The following is a 6000-nucleotide window of genomic DNA, read 5'->3' as shown; positions in this document are numbered from 1 at the left end:
AAGGTTTAACTGGAAGGTGGTGGTGCTGCACTGCGGACGGTATGGTTGTCTCCAAGCTGGTTGGTTGCGGCTGGAGGCCTAGTGTATATGGTTGTCCGCAGCTGCATTTCGGATCTTTGGGGGTGCCTTCGAAGACCAACAACAATTCTTTGGTTCCCGTTGGAAGGAATGGCTGATGTATTTAAAATGTGAGTTGTTAATAAAAGGCCATGTTGGCCATTTTACTCCAAAAGTGGTGTCATGTTTTTTGTAAAGTGGGGGTTGGTATGGATCAGTAATGGTGGTAGTAGGAGTGGACAAGCCTATCTCTGGTGCAATAGTCATGAAAAGACAATATGGTGTCTTCAATCTCAATCCTCCAAGCATCTGCATGCAAAAATCCTTTTTTTTAAATGTCTCTACAAAACTAGAGAGTTTAGTTATAAAAAAAAAAAGTGGAGCTAATTGTTTTGTGAAACTGCATGTACCATTGTTCTGTATGAATGGGGGCAAAAACAAATGATATTAGCCTATTTTCTCTCCAGGTTGAATATTATTCATACAAATTTGAGCGACTCAGAAAAAATACCACATTATCACTGATCACAGTAAATAAATGATTATATCCTAACACACAGGTGTCAACCACAAGGCCCGTGGGCAAAATCTGATCCTCCAGGCCATTTCATGTGACCCTTGCCATATGAAAAAAAATATATTTGAAATATATTTTTAAAATATTCTGTTGAATAGTTGAGGTTAGTATTTGGTAGTTAGTAATTTTATTCACTGGGTGAGCGTAAGCCGATAGAGGGATTGGCACAAAGAGGTAGCAGACACTGAATGGTTGGTAAGCTGGATTAGTCTGGCAGCAACATTTATACTGAACTGAAGGGGGGATAGCCAATGAGAAGGGAATCACAATGGCTGAGACAAGATATAACCAGGGACTGAATTAGAAGCTTTGTGGTGTCATTGGTTAAGAAGGGGCGTATTTTGAAGCTGCTGCTTAAATTGAGGTAGCAAGATTTGGAGTCCACTTAAGTGATTCTAAAGGATTTTTTTTTAATCACAAGCATGTCTATACTTACCTGCAGTGTGCAGTGGTTTTGCACAGAGCAGCCTGGATCCTCCTCTTCTCGGGTCCCCCGCAGGCTCTCCTGGCCCATCCCTCCTGTTGGGTGTCCCCACAGCAAGCATCTTGCTATGGGGGCACCCGCTGCTCCGTGTAACCATCCACACATGGAGCCATGGCCCGTCTCTTCTCATTGGCTCACTGGCTGTGATTGACAGCAGTGGGAACCAATGGCTCCCACTTTGTCTCAGCCAATGAGGAGAGGGTGTCCCAGGACAACTGAGACTCCAGTGCACATCTCTGGATCCAGAGGAGGCTTAGGTGAGTATTAGGGGGGGGGCTGGGGGTATGCTGCACACAGAAGGTTGAGCCTTTAGAACCCCTTTAGCACCCTGGTATGCAGGGACGGGTTCATAGTTGTGCTGTTGATTTCGACAGGAAGTCGAGAAGTCAGGGGAATGGGCACGTGGAGGAGGACATATTATGAGCTCAGTTTTGGATAGATTTAGTTTGAAGAAGTGGTGTGACACCCAGACTGATATGTCGGTCAGTAAATTAGTGCTGCATTAAGAGACTGATGGAATGAGCTGCGGGGTAGAAAGATAGATTTGGGTGTCGGCGTACAAATGGTATTGAAAGCCATTGGAGGATTTTAGCTGACCTAGGGAGGAGGTTTAGACGGAGAATAGGAGAGGTCCAAGAACAGAACCTTGGAGGACCCCAAAAGAAAGTAGAATGGTAAGTGACAGAGGAGAAAGTAGAATGGTAAGTGACACTGAAGTTACAGTGGAATAGGTAAGATGGGACTCAATGAAGAGTACAGTCATGGAGACCAAAGAGGAGGGGTGGTCAACTGTATCAAGGGCAGCAGAAAGGTCTTGGAGTAGGAGTACAGAATAGTGACCATTGGTTTTAGCTATAATAAGTCGTTTGAGTTTTAGGAGAACAATTTCTGTGGAGTGTTGAGGGTGAAATCCAGACTGAAGGGGAACAAGAAGGTTATGCTCAGTGAGGTGGTAGCTCAGGTGGTTGTAGACCAGGCTTTCAAGGAGCTTGGAGGTAAAAGGGAGGAAGTAGACGGGTCATAGGTTTTTAAGACTGTGTTTTAAGTATGGGAGTGACCAGTGCATGTTTTAGAGAGTTGGGGAGGAGAGGGAGAGATTGAAGATGTGAATTACAGAGTGTAGGATAGAGCAGGGGCAGACTGACCATTTGGAAACTTGGGCACTGCCTGAGGGCCTGGGGTCAGTAGGGGGCCCCATGAGATGCCCCTGGTACCTTTTTCATAGGCTTTTTTGAGTTTGGGCAAGGACACAGGGGCCCCATGATCCCCTATTGCCCGGGGGCCCCATGAGTTGTCAGTCCGCCCCTGGGATAGAGCCAGAGGGTGACTGTAGGTGCAGGTGGTTAGGTGGGCATTAGAAAAAAGGTTAGCAACCGCCTCTATAATAGCTGGGTTAAATGAGGTTATTGAGTGTACCTGTGGACATGGAGTGTTAAGTAGGGGAGATATCTGTACAGTAGAGATCTCATCACAAATTGTATCACTTTTATTTTTGAAGTGATTAGCGATCTCCTGGGCATTGAGTGAGGCAGTGGAGGATGAAGTAGAGATTTAAAGATAGAGAAGAGTTGATGGGGACTGGATAAGAGGGTGTCAATGAAAGTGATAAAATGGATCTGTTTGGCAGGAATTGTATTTTTGGAGGGCAGATTTATATTGGTTGAAACCTGGCTGAGACCTAATTTTACAGCACAGACACCCAAGAGACTGGCTATGTTTTAAGAGACTTCTGATGTTGTCTGTTTGCCAGGATTGTAGTGGTCAGGGACTGATTCTGTGTGACTGTACAATATCCTTTAGATCCACCAACACCTATGTAGATGAGTAGAGGTGAGTGTGTCCAGGGAAGATGACAGTGAACTGTTGTAGACAGAAATAGTGTCTTCACCAATCTTTTTGCGTTCCAGGCATTCTATCCCCCTAGTCTGGGGTACTCTGTCAATACAATTTTCAGTTTTAGTACAAAACAACATTGACAAGAAAAACATAAAATGCATCCATGCACCAAAAAGCTCAATAGATAACCTAAGAATTCATTCCTCCCTAGTCCTGTTGTTGTGCCTGCAGCTGCTGTAATACTATACTGGTAGAAGAAATGGTTCCAAGTAAACTTGTCCCTTCTATAAATGGAACTGAGCCTTTCCTCCCCCTTCCTCCAACTGGTGATGGGGCACATGCGTGGTGGGGGTGAGGTCCTTTCCAGTGTAGGTCAATTAGATTGAATAGAAAGTCTTCTAGGCTGCTAGTGGGATTGATCCATTGAAAACCGATCCATCCAATTATTTCCTGGTTAGCTCCTCACTCCCCCTCCTCTTTTTCTGGGAGCACATGTTGTATACATTTCACTGGCCTAACCTAACTAACTAGTGCAGACCAAGAACAAGGAGATATTGGACAGTGATCACACGGACTCCATACACACAGTGAGTATCTCACGCATGTCTATGATTTCTATTCCTACACTACCTTCTGTGGTGTAATAGACCTGAATCCAGGATCACCGGCTATTTCGTTTAACAAGGCGATGGGGGGTGATTTACTAACGGGGGTGATTTTCTAAACTAAATGTTCACCTTCAAGTGAATTGTTACTTGCGGTGCAGTATAATTTCAGCCCATTCATTTCAAATGGGATAAAATCATTCTACACCAAAAGTAGTGTATGCAGTACTTATTATTATTATTATACAGTAGTTATAAAGCGCCAATGGTTCGCTCAGCACTGTACATTACAAAGGGGGACAGAACATGTGACAGAACAATACCAATACAATGCAAAACATGAGGGGATCGAGGGCCCTGCTCTTTCAAGCTTACAATCTAGGAGGGAGGGAATAGTGGCACAGGAGGAGATAGCTGTGGGGGATGGAGTGGTAGGAAGAGTGGAGGAGGTCGGCAAGTTAGCAGGAGGTGGGGTAGGCTTCCCTGAAGAGATGGGTTTTCAGGGTGCGCCTAAAGGAGAGGAGAGTAGGTGATAATCTGATGGATTGGGGTAGGGAGTTCCAGAGGATGGGTGACACCCTGGAGAAGTCCTGGAGGCGGGCATGGGAGGAGGAGACCAGGGAAGTAGAGAGAATGAGGTCTTGTGAGGAGCGGAGTGTGCGTGCTGGGCGGTACTTGGATATTAGGTCAGTGATGTAGTACGGGGCAGTATGGTGGACAGCTTTGTACGTCAGTGTTAGGATTTTGAATTTGATCCATTGCGCAATCGGAAGCCAGTGGAGGGATTGGCAGAGGGGAGGAGGGAGTTGCAGTAGTCGAGTCGTGATATGATGAGGGAGTGGATGAGCTGTTTAGTGGTTTCTGGGGTTAGGAACGTGCGGATTTTGGCGATGTTGCGGAGGTGGAGTCTGCACGAGTTTGTTAAAGATTGGACTTGGGGCTGGAAGGATAGGTTGGAGTCCAGAATGACACCAAGTACTCTGGCCTGTGGGGCGGGTTTGATGGTGGCGTTGTTGGATGTGACGGAGAAGTCACAACACCACTTATGGAAACACGATGCAACCGAATTGCATGGTACTTCTATACCATGTGACCCAGTGTGGGTAAACACTCAAGTTTACAACCTGCGCTTGGGGTATCGGTAACATTGCACCAATACCTGCTGCAGATCGCAATGCGGTGGAACGCGGGTTTCCTGTACCACATTCTAGTGTGAATGGGCCCTAAGGGCCTATTCCTAATTATCTGTTTTGCCTGCAGAAAAATTCATGCATGGTGCTTGAAATGCCTTTCAACTAGAAATCCCATTCTTTCTTTTTTTTGGATCTGGTTCAGGTCTATGCACTGTACATATGTGAGAAATGGCATGGGCTCATTCACACCCAGACATGTGCTCTACCATGTGCACTACAGCACACATAAAACAGGGTGAATCCAGCCTTACTCAATAACATTTTGTTTGCTAAGGAGCTGTTCATCATAACTATTGCTAATCAATAAATGCTTGAGGTGATTGTAGCCGTATTAGTGCATTTGCGACAGGAACAATTGAGTACTGTCCGTGATACTTTTTTTATTTGCACTAACATACAATTTTGAGGACAAGCTTTTGGGGAATGTCCCCTTCTTCAAGGTCCAAGCAGTACTCTGTTTCTATTTCTGTTAATCAATAAATAAAATTCAATAAAAAGAATCTTTTTAATTTTTTTCATGCACAATTGCAAGAGTGTTACTGATCCCCTGCTGCCACTTTGCAGCCATTTCCTGGCAAAGCACCTAGTCCCCATGTTGATGATGACACGGGTCTCTTTTCCACAACCCTGGCCCGAGTGGTCTGAAGGCAGGGAGCTTACCGGGATCTGGGTTGAAGGATTGCTCCATCATAGGCTGTTTGACCATGTTTAACCACTCAGGCAGTGGGGGTCTGTGCCTTCAGGTAAGTGTGCACTTCAAACACATGGGTGGTGTTGAATTTGCTTTGAAGCTTCTGTTCGGTTATTTCCTTTCTTACTAAGATTCCATTCGCATTGGGACTTTTGGATTGGACTATTACTTGTCCTATGATTTTTCATAGGATTTTGTCAATGCTTTTAGCTCAGATTGTATTGTGTATGGAAATACTTCACAACATTATTTTGACATATAAGCACTATGTATGGATATATGAGCGTTTACTGTTTGATGATTTATTTTACTTTATCAGGGCTTTTTTTCATAGAATAGACACAGGAACTCCCACTTTCCAAGTCAACCCTTGTCTCCACCCACCTCTGAGCGCCATCCCTTGGTTCCACCCACCTCTGAGGACCATACGTTGATTCCACCATCCACCCACCTCCAAGCATTGTCCCTTGGTTCCACCTTTCATCCACCTCCGAGCACCGTCACTTGGTTCCACCTCCAAGCACCGTCCCTTGGTTCCACCCCCACCCACCTCCAAG

General features: G+C 45.2%; 1 protein-coding gene across 1 annotated transcript in view; it reads left to right on the top strand.

Moving 5' to 3' along the window:
- The first annotated feature begins 3312 nt into the window (after positions 1-3312).
- LOC149447383 (uncharacterized) overlaps positions 3313-6000 on the top strand; it is a 36045-nt gene continuing 33357 nt past the window's right edge. The window contains exon 1 of the mRNA XM_089652628.1: positions 3313-3541. The gene's annotated coding sequence lies outside the window, so the exon portion shown is untranslated. The remainder of the gene's footprint in view (positions 3542-6000) is intronic.

This window comes from Staurois parvus, unplaced genomic scaffold (genome assembly GCF_062004578.1).
Source record: "Staurois parvus isolate SC_StPar_1 unplaced genomic scaffold, SC_StPar_1.0 ptg000689l, whole genome shotgun sequence".
NCBI classification, from domain to species: Eukaryota; Metazoa; Chordata; class Amphibia; order Anura; family Ranidae; genus Staurois; species Staurois parvus.
Note: the sequence above shows the minus strand (reverse complement) of the source record. Positions and strands in the feature narration are given on the sequence as shown.